The following is a 23,310-nucleotide window of genomic DNA, read 5'->3' as shown; positions in this document are numbered from 1 at the left end:
TCCATTATTCAAATGCATAAATTGCTACGGGGTGAGAAGACAGCGAACGCGGCGTGGAGCAGAAATAGGAGGATGCTGGCGAAATCGAAGGAGAAGGGGCTAACGGTTTGCGTGGGTCTGAGAAGGCAGCCCCCAGAAGGATACCATATGGGAATATGTTGGATTTGGTGACCTGCTAAGGCACCAGATGGCCTGGGCACCACATCGAGGTGGATCACACAAGAGAGATCCACACAAGGGGAGTCAAATCTCATGAACAAGACCATCTTTTCTGGGCCAAAGCATCCCAAGCCAAGGGTCTCACAACCTGACCCTGCTTTGCAGCACTTCACCCTTCCCCACTCAGCACACAACAGCTTCCTCCTTCCACTTTGTTCTGGACAGACGAAGGTCTTGGTCACTGCTTCTCAGACTTGTCCCATCTCCTGCTGCCTGGATTCTGCAGACAGGAGCCATCTCTCTGAAAATCATGTCCTGTTTGACTGGCTTGTCAAATATATTCCAATGAGTACTGCTGTAAGCACGGAAAAGTCTGACAAAGCAGCATGAGTGGGAACCCACTTAAGTTGTGAGATACATTTTGAAACACAAGATTCTGAAAAAATAGCGCAGCACTAGTGGTTATCTCTGCCATCCTTCACTTGCACAGCTCAGACCTCAACCTGAGAATCTAGAAACCTACCCGTATCTCAGGTGAAAATCTGATTTTTGTTGTTGGTTTTGTTTGTTTGTTTGTTTTTTGTTTGTTTTTGCTCTTCAGGAACTTCAAACACTTCAAGTTAGGAAATGCTGCAAAGCCCACACCACAAACACTGGCTTTGCTGCTGACCAGCATCACCCACCGCTGTCCTTGAGGCCTTTTATCTGCTGATTGCCTGCAGCCCCACGCTTACAAGGTACATCCCAGGGTCTCCTCCGCATCCTTGCATTGCATCTCACACAACCTATCTCACAATCCCCAGTACCACCACAAAAAAAAAAAAAAAAAAAAAAGGATAAAAAGTAATGGCTGGAAAGAAGCAGAGACTTCAGAGACTGAAAGACACTAAAAGACAGCCAGAGAAAATTAAAGGAAAACACTTTGCTAGCATTAGCCAAGGGAGGACGGCCAGCCCACCAGTCTGAACACATTCATCTCTCTCTGTTGCAAATATTGGAAGGGATTTTGAGCAGAGATGGTCATTAAACAGATTTTAAAAATCTCACTGAACTAAAACTGTAGGTTGGACCCCTCCTTCTGAAAGTTTTTTTCATGGCAGAGGAAACCTGAAGCCAATTATCTGTCTCTTGAAATCCCCTTCAAAGAGTCCAAAGCAATACTAACCATCTAGTCACACGTTTGAAGCATTTTGCCTTAAATGTGATACCTTTAATACTGTATCTGCAAGTGGTTCCTTCGTTAGATGGAGCAGAAGTGAGGAGAGCCCACGGTGCCTGGCACTCTGTGCCCGGAGCTGTCCCCCCACCACCCCGGCACAGCGCAGCGGGTGCTGCCCCTCGGCACGAGCAGGCTTCAGGCAGGACTCCACACGGCGGGGAAACCCCCTGAAAAAAAGTCATCTTCAGAAAAATAAGGTTTGGCTCACACAGGAAATAATGCAGGATGAAAGTGCATTAGTAAGTCAGGGGTCTAAATCCCATTGAAAAGACAGGTGCTAAAGGAATGCACATGACGCTGACTTCTTGGAAACGTAGCTCGTACTGTCTGTATTTTAATGGAGCAGGGCAGGAACTACAGCCCCAATCGAAATGAGACGCTGGCCGGCAGCCTGCGGGGATGCCACGGGCCGTACCACTCCTCCAAATTGCCTTTCACGTGGCAAATTTCCTACTGGCTCCTAGTGATGTAACTTTCCAGGATCAGCCCTTCATGGAATGACATGAGAAACAGCAAACACAAAATCAGGTGTAAGTCACACGTGGCGTGGTGTAGTTATGTTCAACAGCCGATTTAAGGCAGCCGGAGGAGCCCAGCCTGCTATGAGCAACGTCGCATGGCTTTAGCAACCCAGGAGGTGCAGAAGACGTTTTCCCAGCAGCTGGCCCTCCCTAGGTCTCGCTGCCCTGGGCCAGGCTGGTGGCTGCCCTGCAGCTCCCAACCCCTGCTGGGACCCTTTCCACCTGCACCCCACCTGCAGAAGGCTTGGCTATTACCACCACGATGTTCTCATGCCACTCTCTGCTGTTCCTTGGCCTGGTATATTTGACCACATTAATTATAAACCACACCCCAGGTTACTTCTCTTACATTTTATCTTCTCCGCACTCAGTTTCATGCTCTTGGCACTTCCAATTCCTCAAACATTGCGTCGGTATAAATAGTTTGAACTATTTAAAGAGATTTCTAACATATACGCATACAACGTTACTATACTTAGTTTCCACTCTTCAAGTCTTCTTCACTGTGATTTTATGTGGTTTGCTGTTATATAGGAAAAAAAAAAAAAGTATGGCAAATCAAATCCCCTATATTTCACAGTACATCTTCACAATTACAAGCCTGGCTTGTGTCTGTGTTCCACTTTGCCTGCCCACCCAAGATGAAGATACGATGCTGTGGATGATTATTTAGTGCATGCACACACACTTTGCAGTGCACATGCACTTTGATACAATGCATATGCATTTCATATTGTACCGGAACACATACACAAGTACTCATATAAAGCAAAAAAGCAAAAAACTATTTGTAAAATTCGCCGTAAAAGAATGTAAGTAGCAATGGATTATGGTGTGCTTTCATTCTCTAACTGTCATCAAAACCCAACAAGAAAATCTTCAAGCAATGTTTTCAAGCTTATTTTGGTCTACTTTTTACAGCAGGGAATTTAAAAATAAGAAATAGAGAGCCTTTGTAGTATTGATAACGTGACTGTTTTCAAGGTGAACTCATTACTATCTTTCATTATGTACATTAATACTTTGGCTTCGTGCCGGAACGCAGTGAAACTGTTGTAAATCATTGGCATAGGTTTTAATACTGGGTGAATCAGTTTATGAAAATATCCTTGAATGTCTTCCTACCCCTTTTCTCCACAAATCTTGAAATGAAAAACACCTTTTCAAGGGATTTTGGAATCTACTCTTTTTTCACTACTGCACATTGCTGCATATTCACCACAACGGCCAAGGAAAGCTGACCTCACAAGCTTCTGACCTAACCAGGAGACAGAACTATAAAAGAAATCTGGTGAGAGGCAGTTTTCACAGCCATTTCAGCCTAATTTTGCCAACGTTACATTAGAGAAATGAGTTGTAAAGCATGTTTTAAGTAGAAGAACTGTAAATATCTCACCAATCTTTCCCTGCACCGATTGAATGCATCTCACTGCAGCTCTTGCAGCTGCTGGAAGGAGCAAGCCTGGTCCCCGCCAGTGAGCAGAGCTGCTTGGGGGCTGCGCTGCCCTGCAGCTGCAAGACCGGAGCTGCAATGGCCTCGAGCAAACCTGCTCCTGCTGTGTTCAGCCCTGCTAGCGAGGGTGCTTCGCCTTATCTCCCAGCCTCAAATCAGGGGCAGTTCTACTGGTTATCAAGCAAAGAGGCTAATGTTGCAAAAGCACATCTTACCACCTGCAAAATCTGACCCCTTTGGAGCTCTCCCACTGCCTGCACGTTATGCAGCAGGTCAGCGATGTGGCACCATGGGGGTAAACTGCCAGGGGAAGAGCCCAGCCCCGAGGGAGAGCCGAGGCAGGGAGAGCCGGGCGCTTTGGGGCAGGGACGGGCAGCCCAGCCCCTGCCGGGAGAGCTTGGTTAAACCCAACAACCTGCCGGCATTTTTCATTTCAGACAGTATTTGTAAAATGTTCAAACCTTGCATATAATGCGTAATGCTATTAAGTAGAATATCTAAAGTACTTAAACTAATTATGCCTATTTTGTAAGATTAATTATAATTAATAATTTAACATATTTTATCATTTAAGTCAGTATCCGTTCTGATCTTTAACTTTAGAGAGCACACTGTATACGTACCACATAATTAGGGCTTATGTATCACATAATTAGGGCTAAATACTAGGAAATCAGGCTAATTAGACCAAATCAAACTGAATTATTTAAGCTTTTTTTTTTATTTTAGATGTAGAATATTTAGTAATTAAATACTGATTTCATTTTCTTGCACTCACACCTCTCACTTGTCTCTCAGTCGCGTGCTGTAATGAAGCATTATAAAAGTGTTTGTCACGGAAGTGCGGGGCCGGCAGCGTTCAGCCAGCAGCAGGGGAAGCGCCTCGTGCCTCAGCAGCGTGCAGCGGGAACATCGTGTGTCCTCATAAACCCAAAGCTTTGCCCCCGGTCCATGCTTTTCCCCAACTGGCAGTGTTCACCCAACACCAGCACCCTCTCTGGCAGGGGCTGGCACCAGCCTGGTGCTGCCTGCAACGGCACCTCACGGGAGGGAACAACATTTTGGCAATGGCTCAAAGCTGCTCCATTAAAAAGTGCTTCGGACATACGCTGCTGGCCATATTACACGGGCATAAAGGGTCGTATAATAAAGTCTTTCAAACAGAGCGCGTTGCTGCCAAAAAAAAGCGTGGAACATAAGTGAACAATAACAGGGCTGTACACAAAACCCTCAGTGCAAGAAAGCACCTGCCCTAAAATAGTCTCAGCAAATTTGTAGCTCATTTCAGATACACGTTTACAGCTATAAAAACTTCTACTTTTCTATGGAGATTAATTCATTTCATTAGAATTCATCAAAAAAGACAATAAAGACCAGTTACGGTTTATCGTCCTTCTCTGCCAGATGATCTAAACCGAGTATTTCTTCTTATGCTGAGCCATTGGCGAGTGTTGCATGCAGCCCAGGAAACACAGGTGTGGGCATAATAATGTCCAATTATATTCTGGCATCGTACTCAAAAGATTGGCTCCTAAACGATCTTTTATGGAAGAGCTTCGGTGATAGCTAAGATTGGCTAAGTGCTGGGGGAAAAAAAGCATTATTTTGTTAGTGCGTTTATCAATTTTAACCAACTATGGGATTGATCTGAAAAGAAAATACGTCGATAGACGGGAAAAACAGCAAACCTGAACACAGCCGTGGGCGAAGGGGCGAATTACTGCAGAGCAAGCAGGGGCTGGCCACGCATGGCCACGACAGCGCGGGCACCGCTGTGCCCCAGTCCCACCGTGCCCCAGAGCTTGTCCCCGCGCCCCTGCTCCAGGTATAAATATTTAAGGATTAATATGCCTCTGGTGCGAGCAACTGAAAATATTTCTTACATCAAGGTAAATGTTAAGGGAATCCATACGAGATCAAAGGGCCATGAAATTGAAAACAATCATATGCCAAGTAGTAGGGGTCCCTCTGTATGTGTGGCGTTCGCGTCTGCTGCCTTATCCAGCGCTCAGCGGAGTCAATAAAAGGAATCCCATGGACTTCAAGGGGCTTAGACGGAGCCCGGAGTTTCGTTGCGTTTTGTTTTGAAAAATCAGTGTTCTTCTTGTTTAAAGTGCTTAAGACAAGATTTGCACACTGACTTTTTCCAGCATTGGCTCTCGAATCAAAATAAGAGGGTCTTTGGATGTTTTTTTAAAACCCCACACCGGGGCAAGCACGGGAGCACGAGGAAGGCGGAGGCATGGCAGGACCACACCAGCAGGCAGCAGGCCCGACGGAGCCAGTCCCCGAAAGCACAAGGCAGGGGTGAAACGTTACTGAGGATGTGTCAGACGGCGATGTTCTCTGGGGAAAGCAGCAATATGCATTTAACTTTGCAGGACAGACCGGGGGCCGTGCCGTGGCCCCTCGCTGCGTGGCCGCAGCACCTCCCTCAGCACGGGGCACCACGCGCTGCCCGCTCCATCGCCACCAGCACCCAGCACGACGTGCCGCCTCCACGGGCAGCACGGCAGGGGAGCAGCGGGCCTGCAGGAAAGCAGAGCTGCGGCAGCCCCCTGCCCGCTCCGCAAGGCGCGGGGGGACCCTCGCAGCACCGCGAGCACCAGGGGCGGCGCGCAGAGGAGCTGTGCGGCCGTGAGGCCCGAGTGGAACAGCGAGAGGCAGCGAGAAAGGCTTTCCACCTGGCCTAGCTTCTTATCCTCTACATTCTCCATCCACCCAGACTCTGCGTCTAATTTGCCCCAGCAGAAGGGCTCCTGCTCTACCCTGTTTTCCCTGGGTTGCAATCACAGAATAACTTCATCTTTAGGTAGCAAACCTCAAAAAAAAATAAATGTATTGTCGAAGTACAAATAAACAATTAATATAATTGATTTTATGGATTTACGCTCTATTCATAGCCCCGTAGAAATAACTTCAGTGTACAATTCGTGAAATTAAGCTATTTTGACTTTTAAATAGTGGGCTTTTTTAATCATTATTTTATTTGTAATTTCTTACACATTTCAAATCAGCCTGGAGACATCCCCTCGCAGGATCGGCCACACAAAATTAAACAAAGAGTCAATTTCCATTTACTCATATGAAAGGAAAAAAACTGTGGTTTTTTAATACTTTTTCCAATCTTTTTTTTTTTTTTTTAATACTCACTTTGACAGAGATCTAGACAAAAGTGTACAATTTCAGCTTGATGAGGGATTATTTAGAAAACCTCAAACATATGAGAACAGGTAGATCTCCTTGAAACTGCAATATAGTCAGTTGTATTTTTGGCTATTAAATTAATTTGATAAATCCATACCATTTGAAGATGCTTTATATGTCAATACACTCAATCCAGATACTACTATGCAAAAATTTTAACTTTTTAACTTTTTTAATTAAGAAAGTATCCCACAGAAAAGGCAGACCAAAGAACTGTGAAAAAACAATGAAACTTTTAGATCTTAACTAAACAGACCCCGACCACAGTTCAGAAAATACAAAAGAAGGTTTTCAGATTTAAAGCGTTTCAGAGCGATTCCCGCAATGATAGCAGCTTTATAACTTCATGTGCAGCCCAGCCGCAAAGAATAATTTAACACCCATTAATAAAGGAATTTTCAGAGGAACTGAAGCTCAAATTATATCAATCTTCTACTGTTCCAAAATAAACGCATCAGGTGGCATTTAAATGCAGGTGGCTAACCATTTTATCAGTGCACATATTTAAGCTATTAGAAATATAATTAGAAAAATTAAATTAAACACACTTAATGCAGATTCTAATTCCAGCAACACTGTCCTTATCATTATGCCATTTTTATAGCAAATTATAAAGTATGTCTAAATTGTACAGGTTTGTTTCTGACTGATAGCTGAACTCAGATAATTAAGTTGTTAACCGTGTACTTCAGTGGTCAACATGGTTATATATCTTTGTCTTATCACTACCCCTCCTCCTTGTTTCCACAGATCTCAGGGGAAGCAGATGAATGGCACTTGACACTACCCACCTACACAGACGGCTGATTAGACACAGCCCTGTACCACAGGTACACTCAATTATATGCTTTTCTGAGACTCAAGCGTTTCCTGAGGCTGAGAGAGTCGAAACTGTTTATTTGATGCATTTTGCAGCCGAGGAAAGCTGCAATGAATCGGATGCAAAACTTCCGATACTGGTTTATTACCCTGAGCCCTCCACGCAGACGGAGTGAGAAGGGACTTACTAATTAGGGCAGAAGGTAACGCGTGCCCTCTACCACCGGCAACCAAACTGCTGCACACCAGGCTCGTGCCCGAAGCATGCCGAGGGGGCTGGCCGTGCCCTGGGGCTGCCCCACCAGCACCCCAGCCTGGGGGGCTCCCACCGCCTGGGTGCAATGGGGCCAGGACCCCACTCCACCACCCACCCCATGTCCCCAGGGACCCCGGGCACCGCAGTGCCGAGCACAGACACGGCAACGCCGCCTGGCTCTGGCCCAGCTTCGCTCCTCAGCCAGCCACGGGCAGCCAAGGGAAAGCCTGCTTTCCGTGAGTAACTCAGGTAACCACAGGGAAATAACAGTACAGCTAATTTTTCCAGTGGGCTCAATCAATAAATAACAAAATATAGACAGAAATAAAAAAAAATAACAGAAAAATCTGAATTGCAATTCTCCTAGCAAAACAATCGATATTCAGATAATTTAAATGCAGCTCAGTAGAGACTGAGGATTTGATTTCTAATATTAGAGATTATTTATATTTGATATATATATATATATATAAAAAGATAGCTTCAATGCCAAATTTATATAAGTGAAATTTTGTGCATGTAAGCTTTCCCATGAAGTTAACAGAAATCACGTAGGTCTTACTGTCTCTGGATGGCCTGGTATCCTGTTTTCATAAGAATATGAATTAAATAACTTCCTGAATTATAAATGTCTTATTCCAAACTAAGTTGGAATAGTTCCCTTCATCCCATTGGAAACACTTGGATACACCGGGTTGGTTGGTACTTTTTCAACATACAATGTAAACACGTGGAAAATTTACAGAGAATTAACTAAGCAGCCTGCTTTGCCTATGGCCATTATAGTGATTATTACAAATGCGAGAGCTGGGTTAATTACACTAGATAGACTTTTCTATAAGATAGTTGCAGTCATTTCTTTTTCCATTTAACCTGCCTCTACGCTGAGCACCATCTACGCTGAGCATCAGTGCAGCTACATCGGAACAGCCATGGACCTAATGGAGTTCCACTTCATTGCTCCTAAATGATTACAAACTAAATATCCTCAGTTCAGAAGAAGAATATGCGTTTCTTCCCGTTTGCACACGAAAGAGTAACAAAGGGGGGTTATTTTTGCAATGTGTCATCAATAAAGGGTTTGACTTGTAACTTGCTTAAAAAAGGTGTTCTGTCTTTTATTTGGGGTTAGTTTTTTTTGAGTCTGGTTTGGCTGTTGTTTTTTTAGCTCCCATTGCAGATCATTTTGTGGAGAAAAAAAATCCCCCCTGTTCTCCATATTTATTAGCAAATTCAATAGTATCTGGTGGCTCTCCTTTAAACTTCCAAACACAGGAAATATTTCAAAAGATGCCTCCTGAAAGGAAAAGGAAGCTCTTCTGCCTGGTGGGGGGTGTCAGTCCCTCCCTAGAGATCTTTCTAGGAGAGAAAAAACACACACACATACATATAGGCTAGGCAAGTGGGATTAAAGAAAATCCTTTCCACAATGCATTTTACTGCTTTTCATTCTACGTGCTCAGACTGATTTGAACTATTCATTCTAACAAATACGTAATTATTAGCATATAAATTTAATGCCTAGCTATGCTATAAAGACTACATTTCTTTTGTTATTTCCTTTTCTTATTTAATATGGAAAGTTATTTGTCTGACTTTATTGTTTTCTGTTTGTTTTGTGGTTGTGTGGGATTTTTTTAGATTTTAATTCTATTTACTTCTCAAAATATTTTTATCTTTCAGATCTATGCAGACCTTCATTTTTAATATTTTTAAAATAATGATACAGGAGATTGAAGATAATAGTCAAGATCAATTTTTTGATGCCTTGCTCTTACATATTTAAATACCCATAGCTTCTTTCAGTTTATGGGAGAGCAGTATTGGATGTATCACAGTCAGTTGTAAGACTGCGTGGTCTCCTGGCTGAGCACCACTCTAAGAGCAAGAATTGAATTTTAGTCTGGCAAGAACATTGTTTTGGTAAAAAATTTATATCTTGCCTAATTACGAACTTTTGAGGACACAAATTCTGTTTGCCTACCACAAGGAGATCCTGAGCACGCTTAGATGTTCTAGCTGCTGGTGTACTACAGACAAAAATAAGGGGAAGCTCAACTGGCAGCTGGAAAGAGAACTTCCAGCAGTTGCTTGATCAGTGTCCACAGTTCCCTGCCAAGGAGAACTCTTTAGGTAGTTGTTATATATTTACAGGTTTGAATCCAAGATAATAAAGCTTAAATTAATGAGTCTTGAAAGAAACATTGCATGGAAATGCATGGAGCTAGTATGGCCTGTTTTGGGTGTCTGGGCAGGGTCCAGGGGCTCCTGTTCAGGTTTCAGATTGGACTGGGCTGGATTCAGGAAGAGGGCTTTTCCTTCTTACTATTAGGAGCAGCAGCAGCAGCACTATTTTACCATTTTATAAACCTCTGTGAAAGTCTGAAAAATATCATTTAAAGTTAGAACTAGAAAAAATGTTAAATTAAATGCCCAGTACCCGGAAAAGTTGTTCTTTTTCTCCAGAAGCTGAAGTTTGAGGGGAAAAAATAGTGGCCATTATTGACACTGTGAGAATTTATTTAGGAAGATAAAAGGAAAAGCTTATGTGTGAGCAGAAGGGGAACAAAAGAGATAAGATTGAGAAGGAAGGGGTGAGAGCAGATCAGAGAAAAGAAGGGGGAACCGGAGGAGGATGGAAATTTCAAAACAGATACAGGAGAAAAATTAACCTTTCAGAAACCTAAGATTTGTGGAAATAAAAACACAGAAGAAAAACAGATGCTCTACATTTCGCAGGTTAATTTTCCCCTATTCTAGTTTTACTTTAAAGGCCATTTCTTGCCTTCATTCGGTGATGTCAGTCCAGACTGTCCACTGTGATGGATGGAGAACCACCTCCTGTGAACCCCACTCCAACTGCACCAGCCACAACCACTGCAGGACCTTCTCAGACACTCCAAGCAGACAGACATCACAGACACCTAAAAACTTTAATGCACGGCTGGTGCAAATATGTGATCGTCTTTGAAGAGTCATTCTGATCTCCAGATTAAAATACCGTTTCATTGAACACAGCCTAAAACGAAGTGCACGTGTTCCAAACGTCACGTCCCACGTGCTTCAGACTTTGAGAATTAATCATTCCATCACGTCAAGCCTGTTGTATCACACAGAAGATGGCTAGGGCCAGCTTACAGATTGCCTTTTGAAAACGAAAACATTTGCCAAGCTTACAGATTGCCTTTTGAAAACGAAAACATTTGCCACTATACAAAAATTAGAGTCCACAACCAGCACTAACCCAGCACTATTTGAAAACTTCTCTAAAACAACAGGGAGAGATTTCTGTTTCCATCACCTAAAATAGGAGGATTTCTGTTTACAATACATTGCCTAATTTTACTGAAAGTTTTATAAACTATTCTGTTTTCAAATGTAATGTATTTTAATTTTATACCAAGAGAAAAAAAATAATTAGGGCAGTATGGGGATGCCAGGTAATTACTCTGCCGGGTAACATTCTTTCCTCAGCAATCAGAGTTTACATTGCACTTACTGCTGCTATGTAATGCTGATGCTTATCAGTGAGCACTGTCCTGAGGAGAAATCTGTTTAACGATGTAAGAGGCCAGACAACAGACATATGTCAATATTTGCTTTTTATTCCCCAAGTACTACGCATTTTGCATCCAGCTGTATAAAAAAAAAAAAGTTGCTTTATCTAGCTAAAGTTTCAAAGAGATGACACAATGAGCAGAGCATAGGATTTTCTGTGAATTTGCCCTTTTCTTTTAGAAAAGCAGTTGCTGTGCTATGAAGTCTAGAAGAATGCCTTTCCTGTTTCTATGATCTGTGTAAAATTATTTGATTTTTTATGGGTTTTAAGATGCATACTTAAAACATTCTAAAGCGTTATCCTGTCATATTCTAAACACTAATTGCATGGAAATAAAAATTAAAAAGACACGCAGGCCTGTCAATCTGATAATTCTGTGAAGATCGCGTAATCCTAAAAAAGCAAAAGCCACAGAAGCAAAGAATGAGAAAAACACAGATTTGCAGTTAATTTTATAATGCATTTGCAATTGCTAATAAACAGAATTATTGCTGCACAAGAGAAGTCTTGTGGTCTCTACTACATCACTACAGAGGGCAGCAACAGACAACAGAGCTCTTTAGCATTACAGAGGAAATGTTAAACATTCCCAGTAAACAAGGCAGCCGAGGAGATGCAGGTCCTGCAGGCAGACTGGGAATCTCTGCTGGTCTGAGTTTGTTTATGGCACATTTCAGCCTCCGTTGGATGCTGACAGCCAAGCGGATTTGCAAAGCGTTAAGGCAGCCCGGGCTGTTTAACAAGTTAAGCCTACCTTCCTCCGACCGTGTATCAAGCCCAGATATTAAAAATAAGCACAAACCATGAGTCACAATATATGAGTTGGACCATATGGTAGCAAGTGAAATTCATTTCGTGTTTTCTTTCCCTTTTACACTCAAAATCATTTGCTTTGTTTTTTGTTACATCTCTTCCTAGATGTCAAGCAAAAAGGCAAAGAGCTGGGAGCTGTGTCCTCTGCAGCCCGAGCCCCGCGTCCTGAAGTGCCGCGTGAAGACATTTACCGTGAAGACATAAAAGTCCAAATGAGTTGAAAGTTACTTAGTTAACTACATTCGAAGACTTTCTATAGGATTTTGGTTCAGCAGCAGAGCCTGGCTGGGGGAGGGGGCGAGGAGCCCGGCACAGTTATTAGCAGTGGTCACACACTCCTCGGGCTCCGGCAGCACATGCAAAGGAGGGCAGCAAAGGTCTTATGATCAAAAGGGAAGAAAATGACTGACAACACTAAGCTAGTTCAAAGGAACTAATGGAATAATTAGTTCCAAAAAGACTAAAAAGACTGAAGAATTCATGATGTCATAAAAAGCAGAGCTACTTAAATTGGATTAGAAAATAAAAATGACACGAACATTGTAAATATTCACAGATCACATCATTGACGTGTAATGTGCCGTTAAATGATGTCAAATTAAAGGGGAAATTACATGTGTAAGAACTAGGAAGAATAAAGGGAAGACATTTTAAAGATGCACAGTCCTTCAAGTGAAAATCCTTATCGTATATCAGGGCTGATCACTGCATGGATGAGGAAACTATCAGAGAAGAATAAAATAAAATATGGGAAAGAAAACACAGGGTAAAAACATCTCAATTTAAACGCTGTAGGGAAAGGCTGTTAACTCCAGAGCCTGCATGGCTTCTCCTCACCGTCTTTGTCAGGCTACTCCTCGCCAGGGTGATGCCCAGAACCTCACACTTCCATCACTTAAATCGTATTAAAATTGGCCTAAACTATTACACTAATGCCAGCAGTCAAGTGTGTTGTCACAGGGGAGGTTACCCTGTGTGGCGAAAAGGGTCTTGATCAAATGGTACTTTCAAATTTTCTAAATTGCATTTCAATTAATGCAGTGCTACATGAGCAAATGGGGATGTGCATGTGGCACTTCCCAATCCTCCGACCTTCTTCCAAACTAGAAGAGCTATCGTGGATTCCCTTAACAGTGCTCCCCCAGAAGCTTACATGCCCTAAGTTACAGCCCGACAGCATTTCATCCAGGGCAGATAGCCATGTTGTGGCAATTAATTTACCTCTACTGTACTCCTTCCAATGGGCTTGAAATGAAGATCCTCCTAATTTTTCTCTCTTCCCTTCACGTGCCATCTGAATCTTGTGCTCCAGCAATGGCATTTAAAGCTCCTGCAAAGTACCTGCATAAGAAAGGGTAAAAGATATTATGCACACATATATATATATATATATATTCTTTCGTGGTCCTTTCCATCTCTGCAAGGTGTTAAAAACACTATGCACATAACCAGGAAACTTAAGATAATCAGCATTATCTCATCTGCTTTGCCTGGTGATAAGATGATCTGGTACGCACATGGCTGCGATAACAGGCACCAGCTCCACTCCTCTCCACAGCACTGCTGAGTGCCTTATCCCTACTGATCTGGGCTGTCCTCATAGGAGATTATTGCCTCCTGTAATTTAGGCTGATCCCAAACTGGAGCAAACCCTCGTTTGCCCCCAGCTGAAGTTGGCCACCTGGCTCCCAATGGCTGCACGGGGCCGGGCAAGTGCTCAGCCAGCAGCGGGATCGCTTACTCTGTAATTACCCACATTTGCACCGAGTTAAGACATAAAGGTTAACACCTGTGCTGCTATAAAAATGTCATGCAATCTTTAATGATCAAGACGTCAGTTTGGTCTTATAGCCAAAAGATGTGTATTTACGTTGTGGTGACTTATAGGAACATACACATCCATGCAGAAATACAAAGATATGCAACAGAAAAAGAGCAACTTTTTTGTACATTTCCATGCTAAATGAAATAGTAACGCGTGTATCCTTCAAAGAGGTCAGTGATGTCTCTGTGCACACCAGGGCATTGAGCAGCCCTCCCGTACAACCCGTGCTGCTGTTTACACAGCCAGGTGTGCACACATACGTATTACATGTGTGCCCCGAATATATATCATGCATATGTTAACTATGCTCAGAGGTATGTGAATAAATAAAGTGGGATGGTATTGTCTTTAAACCCATCAGCATGGCCCCAAATCAAAAGGAGTAACTGCAGAGAAAACCACAGTTTGCTGTAGAGCGCCGTACACTGGTAAAAGGAAATTCCATATCTGTTTAATTTATTTCCCTCCCCTTCCTTTGTGAGGGATCAAAACCAAATTGTGAACCCGCCCCTTCCTCCTGGCAGCACCTCCCCAGCCCACATGGAGGGAATGCCAGAGGCACGAGGGCCAGAAGGATGCTGAAAGCTCGGAGAGGCAAGCAAGAGCTGAATTTGTAGAAAGTAACTAAAATACCTCAACCACTTTTTAAAGCATAGTGTGATTAATCACTTCTGAGTGCGCATTTTTGTGTTGTTAACATCAGCTGTCACCGAGATGTGAGGATCTGCACAGAAAGGAACGGAGAGATGCCCGCACAGCCAGCAGAAGGGAAGAGTTTCTCTGCCATACCTGGTTATTGTCTGTGTCTTGTCTGGAGGGTCAGCATTAAAACATATACTCAGAGAACCAAGGGAAAGACAAAAGGGGCACTTTTATGTTTTGTTACTGTACCTTTATATAAGAAAACATTTGTTCTGGAGATCACAACGATTTAAAAAAATAGACATGAGAGTTATTTTTTACCTCAATGGATTACTCAGATGCCTCTTATCTCGCTCTTTATATATTTATTTATTTATTTATTTATTTTTAGCTGACTTTTATAATGTTGTAAGTACATGCGTGAAACAGGTTTCCCAAAACAAAGGCATTTATCAGGGAAAACTTCACACACATGTCCTGAAATACCTCAGACAAGAAACGTCAACAGAGAAGTAGATCTGTCAGAAATGAGTGCTCAAGATATTACAGGTCTCCAGCAAAAATAGAGCACAGCTAAATAACTTGGGAAATATTATACTTATAATGGGATTGCAGAGTCAATCAATTTAAACGTAATAAAGAAGAAGACAGACAATGAATAGAAAGTTCAAGGACTTTTCACCTAGGGCTTTGCTCGGGCTGGAAGTCAACCTACTGAAGTCTGAAGCAGTCTATAGACTCTACAAGTCAGCTCCAGGGTTCAGAGTCACGCACAGGAACAAAGGACACCTTTGATTTCAGGGAACAATGTTCCAAAATATAGGCATAAGCCTGAGAAAAGCAACCTGATTTGTAACATTTTTGAAGTCAAGGGTAAATGTTCATTATATATTCACGCCAGGAGATACTGTAACTTATCTTTTCATGCTTTGGCTTCATTGGCTAACTTATCACACAGTATCACAGGCTGAACTGAACAACTGCACTGACTTTCCTCTGTGCATTCACTGCTTTTGAAAGGTTAATATTCTGTATCAGTTGCACGTGTAATTCCTGGATTTATTATTTTTACACACATTTATTTCCCAATCTATTGCTTATTCTTCATCATAATATAGCAACAATGCAGAATACACGCCAAAGCTTAACACCAGTTGTGATTTTGAACATGCAACAGTGGAAACCATTAAAAATTTTAAAAGTAGGTGTTGATTTGTGTTCACACACCATTTATATTGGAGCCTTCACTGGGACATCACAGAGCATAGGCTTTCTATGGAAATGATGTTGTTTGCTGCCTTCGCTAAGAATGTAGAGCGAACCGCAGATTGCAATTGGGATTCAGTGCAAGATGAAGCTTGGAAGCGTGAGGTGGAAAAATTGCATCTCATTTCTTCTTGCCAGGTGGTAAGAAGCTGGCTTAGGATTTAGCAAAGTCTCAGACTTTGTCCCCATTTCATCCTTTGGAAGATAAAACTGAACTTTGGTCTTGCTCCAAGAGTTCATGGGAATTGAAAGGCAGGTTTCCAGGATGCACAGAGGCTGTGCATAAAAGCACGTGAAAGGCCAAAGAGACGAATGTGAATGGGCTGTGTGGTGACACACAGAAGAAATCTCAAAAAGCAATATTTGGGTAAAGGAAAGCAAGAAAAAACCAACAATGAAAGGCAAGTCTGTGACAAAACTAGAAAGAGAAAGATTATTGTATTTGAACGACAAGGAAAAAAAATGCAAAATCAGAATAGCAGAGTACAAAGAATAACGTACACAGGAGGATGAGGAGAGTGAACCAATGGGCCTTCTCCCATATTGTCTGTCACAGCCACCTTGAACAATAAGAAGGGCCAGAATATTCTGGAGAAGTTAGGTCAGAGAAAAGGGCTAAAGATAAGGTGAGCTGCAGTTAGCGATTTGCCTTCACAGTTTGTGTAGCTGAAGTGTAAATAAATATGTGAATGTGAATTTGGAAAGCTTCAGAGAAGGATGATGGTCTTTTCTACCAAGATCTAAACCACGTTAGCTCTGTAGTTGGATCCTCCACAATCTGCCTTCTGGGAAGGCAGAACCTACTAGTTTCATTTGGCCGGGGGTTGGAGCTGGATGATCTTTGAGGTCCCTTCCAACCCAGGCCATCCCATGATTTCTGCGATTCCTTGGAGAAGCAGTGACCTCTTCCAGTCACCCAAAATTCAAGATGCATGCTTTAGTGAAACCCCGATTATGGAGACGGTCATACCAAATAAGATGCTGCTCACAGAGGTACGAAATAAATCTTGGAGCTTTTGCACCCCAACCTATCTGGGGCAATTTCTATTTTTAAAAATTATACAATTATCACATAAACTGCCAATATCCTTGCAAGTGCACAATGACATCATTAATATTCTCAACAAGGAATGTACACTAATGTCATACACTGGAGCATTAATATCACTGCGCAAAATGATTCAGCATACAGTTTAATTAAAGTATGCAAAGTATTTTTGTTTATGTAAAGCACAGCAGACACCATAGGCATCATTCACTGGCAGAGTACCCACCATCTGCTCTGGGTCTGGACCATGCACTTACAGGTACAAAGGCACTTCTACTGAACGTGAGACCTGTGTCCAAAACTCTTTTCCTAACACACGGCTTATTCCCAAACTCTTGTACTGTTTTATTTTGTTTTATTTTATGATTATTATTATTAATCATAAGCCCTCATATCCTGGATAACAAAGCCCTAACTCTGCACTGGAAGTGAGCAGACACTCCTGCAAAGAGCATAAACCATCAGTGGATCAGCACCCCTGGGAGGGGGGATCTCTTACCAGTGCCAACCAACGCTGCCCTCGTTTGTTTTTAAATTAAAAATAACGGTTAGATTTAAGGCTCTCTCATTTTCAGGCATTTTCTGGGCTCTGCATCTAATACATTGACGTGACACATCCACGCCAAAACACTGGTCTGCAGGGCCTGGGTAAGGAGGGATGAGAGCATTTGTTTAATTTCTACTATTAACGGCAAAACCGCTTTTCCTCTTCCCTTTTTTCCAGCCTATCATCACTTAGCATTTTCACCAAGACCTGGTTTCAGAGCAGAGCTGACAGCCACGCCGTGCCCCTTGGTGGCCAGGCAGCCTGGACGAGCCCCCCTCGGTGGGTGACCGGTGGCCAGGCGAGACCCCAGTCCACTGCCAGGCCCCGCGGCGCGGCAGGAGAGCACGTGGCATATCCCTGGTGTCCCTCCTCTCGGATGGAGAAATCGGGACGGGTGACAGGAAATCCCTGCGTGGCCAACGTGATGTGATGCACCCATGTGTGCAGCAGCTTCTCCTCGGGGCTGGGAGCACCACCTCGTGCACAGCGTCCCGGGGGCTCGTGGTATTTCACAGAGGCAATCGAGACGGAGGTAATGTCACAGTGCTGGTGATCGGCACAGTACTCCTTGCAATATAAGAGATGGAGACCAGATGCACTCGAGGCAGGCACCTTGCTTGCATCTGCAGTGCCAACTCAGTAGGCGCGTTTAATATATAGGCAGATAAAAAAACATTGGTACCCCAAGTAATAAATTTAAGCCAGATGCTTTATTAGAATTAAACCACTAACTGGTAAATCAGTTGCTGAGTAGCCCATATTCCTTTTAGCACTAGATTCTTAATGCGAGATTTAAACAGTAATACCTATCAGATAAAAGCTTGTTCAAAATGCTGGAGCGACCAGGGGTGCGGGGAGGGGCTCACATCTGATGCTTGCTGAAGTTTGTCTGAGACCAAGTCGAACCGCGCTACAAACAAAGACTGCAACAGGAGCCATTTGTTGACTCTCTGCATCACGTGTCGCATATTAAATGATTCATCAAATGCTGTGTCACAACCTGGATAAAGGCTTTTAAAAATGGATCCTTCCTCATTTCATCAGATTTTAGCAGCATGGGCTATCTGGATAAACCTTCCTCAAACAACCTTTCTTTTCCTAAACCACACCCCCTTTAATTCAAACGTTCAACCCAAACAGTTATTAAAAGGAGCACCAGTCATTAAATTTCAGTAAACAGTACGTTAGTATATTTGGGCGGTTTGGGGCAGGCTGACGGAGTTCTGCCGTAAGGGCTCCCTGAATTTTATGAATAAAATTTATATAGAACATTTTGGAAAACTAAATAATAGATGAGTAAATAATTTTATTGGCCGATATGGAAAGGCAATGTGTTATTGTAACCCGCCTTGTATGCTCCTTGTAAAGTAGTGTAAATTATGATTTTAAATTATGATGTTAGATTAGGTTTTCTGCAGCTTAATATATTATAATATAATATAATTGCTAAATGCAAATGAGATACTGTACAGCTTTTCCATAGAGGTGTTCGTGAAAGCCAAGCATTTTACATATTACAGTGAAGTGCATGTTATTAAGAAACAAATTATAATGAAGCTTAATTTAGTTGGGAGACAAGATAGTGTAGCCTTATCACGGCTGACAATGTAGGAAGGTATCTTATAGAGCTATTATAACAACTTGTGTGCGGCTCAAGTATCTCAGCACAAATGTACACAGGCAACAGCACCGTACCTTTTAAGACTCGCATGTGATCTCATTACCTTAAAGTCAAGTAATACTATAAAGTCATCAATTTGGCTTCAAATACACTCTGTGATCATGAGTGACAAATGCTCTTTTCAAAATAACAAATACAAAGCTGATTAGTATTCAAATAATGCGCACTCGGAGCGAAGTTTGGGCAGAAGGCACATTCAAACTGCTGCAGACACGGCGCAGGATAAAGTGCAGAGCCGGAGTCAGCAGCGGAGTTAAACCCAACAAACTGGGTCGCCTCGCGGTGCCGCGTGCCGAGCGCTGCCGCCTGCCATGCTGCGGGCACGCTGCCTTCTGTACCCGCAGCCCTGCAAGCCACCCGGACGGGACGCAGCCCGTGCTGCTCTGTCTTCATTTTCCCCAGCCGGTCACCAAACACAATAGTTACTGGCACACGTGCCGCGAGAACGCACCCTCCGAAAATAGATTGACTTGCAAATTGCCGGTCAGATCGCACGTTTCCAAAGGCAAACTGAAAGGTGTTGGTTCAGCGTGTTCCGAGCGGCGCTGGCTGCACACAGAGCACTCGGCACAATCCCCACGTCCCCCCAAAAGCTCAGGCGCCAGTGGGTATGTTGCAGAGCAGGAGAAACCTGCTCAAAAGCAATTCATTATTAATGCCAGAATATTCTTGCTAAACAGTTCTGATTATTTCACAAGAAAGAGGTCAAGGTATTGGAGAAAGGGATTTAATCAAATAAACTCTCAATCTCTCTCCAAATAGCATTTTCATCCGGCCGCATGTAAATTCATCAGTTGACTAGCCTCAAAAAGCACAGGCAAGGTTAATCTGCTATGACTGTTAAAACTTCTAGGATATGCCTATTGAATAAAGATTTAAAATAGGATGAACTGTGCAAGTTACCCCAAATTGTTTTCTATCTCTTCTGTTCTTTAAAGTTTTGCCATGCATCACAAAATCTCCACTGTTAGAGCACAAGCTGAAAATCCCCCACTTCGGTTACACTTTGGGAACTCCACAAAGAACTCTTTGTCTGGCTATCGACAGCGTTTGCTGCTCAACTGTCAGGGTTTTGACGACTATCAACAGCTTATTTCGAGCTATCCCACAGCGAATAATCTGCCCCGAGCCAGGCACGCTGGGGGACCCTGGGCTGCAGGAAGCATTTAATACAGCGCCGCAGCTTCCGTGCTGGAAAACAAAGCAGAGGTGCCCTTACCAGGGAGGAAACCGAATTTCTGCTTGGAGCCTTCTTTTATTCTGAATCCCATATAGTGCTTCTTTGCTTAAATAAGGAGCCAGGAATTTATCACAGTCATATCCCAAGGTAAATTTAGTGGCAAACACTAATAATCCCTCCTGGACAGCCAGCACTTACCAGACAAACCCTGCCTTCTAGCAGCGTAAATCAACGTTTGTTTTTAAAAAGGATCTTTGTCTTTGTGAACTTAGTGTTCACACATAGGTGTATGATATGGCTGCAAACAACATATCCAGTCATACACGAAGAATTGCAACTGCGTTTTCTTTGGGGTTGGTCTTGTTTATATATATACATATATATGTGTGTGTGTATTCCCAAATACCCACTGAAATAGGGTAAGGAGAAAAAAAGAAAAGTAAGAAAGGAGACAGAAATATAGCAGGCAGTCAGCATTAGTTCTGCTAATAATTTTTGCTTTCTTTAACCTAAGTCTGGCTGCAGAACCCATATTTAGTGGAATGTGCTGTAAATATCTTTACGAAGTCAGGACAGATTTATGAGACTGAGAAACTGTGCTTGATAAGAGCCACGGCTTTATGCAAACAAGCCCTTCTAGCCTAATACCAGCACAAATGACCCAAGTGCAGCCTTCAGATGCTTAACAATCTCTAAGTAAGCTAATGACACACTTTTTTTCCTTTATTTTTTTTTTCCGGTGGACATTCTGATTTATTTTACTGCACAGGCAGCATGCACCTAAATATCCTACACCCAGGCAGTCCTGTTGCCTTCTTCTCCAGGAAGTCCAGGCGACATTTCCTCTGTGCAGCCAGAGAGGATTTCTAATGGTACACAATTTATATACCTCATTTAGAAGTCACGCAGCAGTTAAAAACTCTGCTTCTTGCAGATAAAAAGTGTTGTGATGCTGGTATTCTCTGCCCCCTTTGCTCCAAGCACCTTTCTTGAATCTCAGACACCATTTTACGTGAGGATGCTTTCTAAAAAGCAAAATGTAACTGTCTAATTAAGAGCGGAATGATTGGCTAGTTCATGGACTCTGTGACAGTTATGACAAATACACATATTGGCATAGCCCTAACCTCACTTCACAGTTTGCAACACAAAGATGGTATTTTCAGAAATGTGCAGAACACTCTGATACAAAGCTTCACCTTGTCTAGTGCTATTCCATTTAATTTTTTATTAACTGCCTGAACATATGCCATTCTAGAAGAGGGTAATAGTTACAAAATGTCAGCAGAAACATTTAAACTGCTAAAATGTAAATGATTTTATAAATTTGTAATGAAAGGTAATTGTCATGTGGGAAAAGTAACAGAAAAACAGATATGTGTAAATGTAAAACTGGTAAAAATAAATCTTATTGGTCGAAGGTAGCAAAATTTAAGTATATTTTAATGATCATTGTAAGTAGTATTTAAATAAAATTAGATGCATAATCAGAAAATGTGAATTCTATAATATTTTATTTTCTAACATTAGTAAAGTTCATAATAATGAAAAGACCTCATGGAACTTTAATGTGCCTAAATTCATTAAACAGTAGGACATAAAGATTCCTCACCTCATATTAAAAAAAAAAAAAAAAAGAATAACAACAACAACAAAAACAAATAAATCAAGTTAGATAAAATAAATACAGAGCATTTTTCAGCATCAGAGCAGCTCGGCTTTAAAAGAACAATATTAGAATGCGGTTAGTTAGTTTCTTTGCTTTCCACTAAAATGAAAAACAATTTAGTGATTAATCCCTTCAGCAATAAAGTGCTGGGTCAGTGCTCTCAGATATGTCAAGAAGGAGAAGACTACGGCGAAGAATGGAGTTTTTCTTCAGCCACCACACAGAGCAACCACCTTCCAGTTAGGTTTGCGGGCAACCATCTTTAAATGCTTGAGCTGTTCTGCGTGGCCATGACAAGATTTGCAATTCTCCACGTTTATTTACACACCATCACCCCAACTAGACATCACATCGAAGTGGCATGGTCGCAGCTGACCCCAGGGTAGTCCCTGTCTCTGCCGATCCAATTTTATCGTGCTCTGCAATTGAACTGCAGTCATACTGCGCAGGATGTATGCACAGTACTCCACACCACAATAAAATTAGCAGAAGCTTGTCAGGGTATATTTTCTAGTTTTACAGTGACAGACACTGGACAAATATGTCTGCTTTTCAGAAATCCATAGAGGTTTGTACTCTCCTGAAATGTATATCAGTCCGTTGGATTTGCAAGTCTGAGTCTTCCTATATGGTAAAAACCTGCAAGTGCTAGCTGTGGGTTGGCATGGCATTCTCTGTACGCTTCTAATTTTTTTTCCTCCTCCCCAGACTATGTAAAACCCTAAGCTACCGGTCATTTATATTTTTATTGTGTTTCCTACAACTGCTCCTGCTTAGGATTGGACACACAGAATGAGCTCTTCAACCAGAAATTAATAGAACATAAATCCATCATATTTTGAAAGCAAAAGTTAGGGGGAGGAACGGCTATTTGCAGTGCGCAATACGTATACAAATCACCTTCCAGAGGAGATATTACCTACAGTTCACACAAGCTCTCACCTGCAAAACTGCTGGCTTCGTGAGTAAAATCTGTTTTAATTTTTTTTAAACACCTCTGCAAATGAACTAAAAAATGATCGTTTGTTTCAAAACCTACAATCAAGGGAGGCTAACACGGTAAATAGGAGAAATTTACCATCTGTAATGGGACCATTTTTAAGTAAAACCACCTAATATGTTTTGTAATCTACACCAATGTAATTTTATTAGATATTCAGTGCAGTTCTTACATCAAACAGCCTCAGAAGCCCCAGGATCATTTTATATTCACTGGAAGACAGAAAGAAATCCAAAACCTAGTTAAATAAATTGTTCATTTATTCCTTTCCTTTTATGCACCAAGATCTACATGTGGTCATTAATTATAAAGAGACTATTATAGCACCATATTTTCATTCAATACGATGTCCTGGTATATATCAAAGAAGTCCCATAATTAAAACAGAAGGGCCACAATGACAATTAAAATTACAATCTATATGGGGAAAGAAAGTACAGTTCTGC

At 42.1% G+C, this 23,310-nt stretch overlaps 1 protein-coding gene across 1 annotated transcript in view; it reads right to left on the bottom strand.

Annotated features, from left to right (window-relative positions):
* Window positions 1-23,310, bottom strand: part of LOC310901687 (uncharacterized protein) — a 134,414-nt gene that overhangs the window by 25,529 nt on the left and 85,575 nt on the right. The window contains exon 6 of the mRNA XM_083841776.1: window positions 13,228-13,347. The gene's annotated coding sequence lies outside the window, so the exon portion shown is untranslated. The remainder of the gene's footprint in view (window positions 1-13,227; window positions 13,348-23,310) is intronic.

Source organism: Anser anser (genome assembly GCF_964211835.1).
Source record: "Anser anser genome assembly, chromosome: 6".
In the NCBI taxonomy this organism is placed as follows: Eukaryota; Metazoa; Chordata; class Aves; order Anseriformes; family Anatidae; genus Anser; species Anser anser.
Note: the sequence above shows the minus strand (reverse complement) of the source record. Positions and strands in the feature narration are given on the sequence as shown.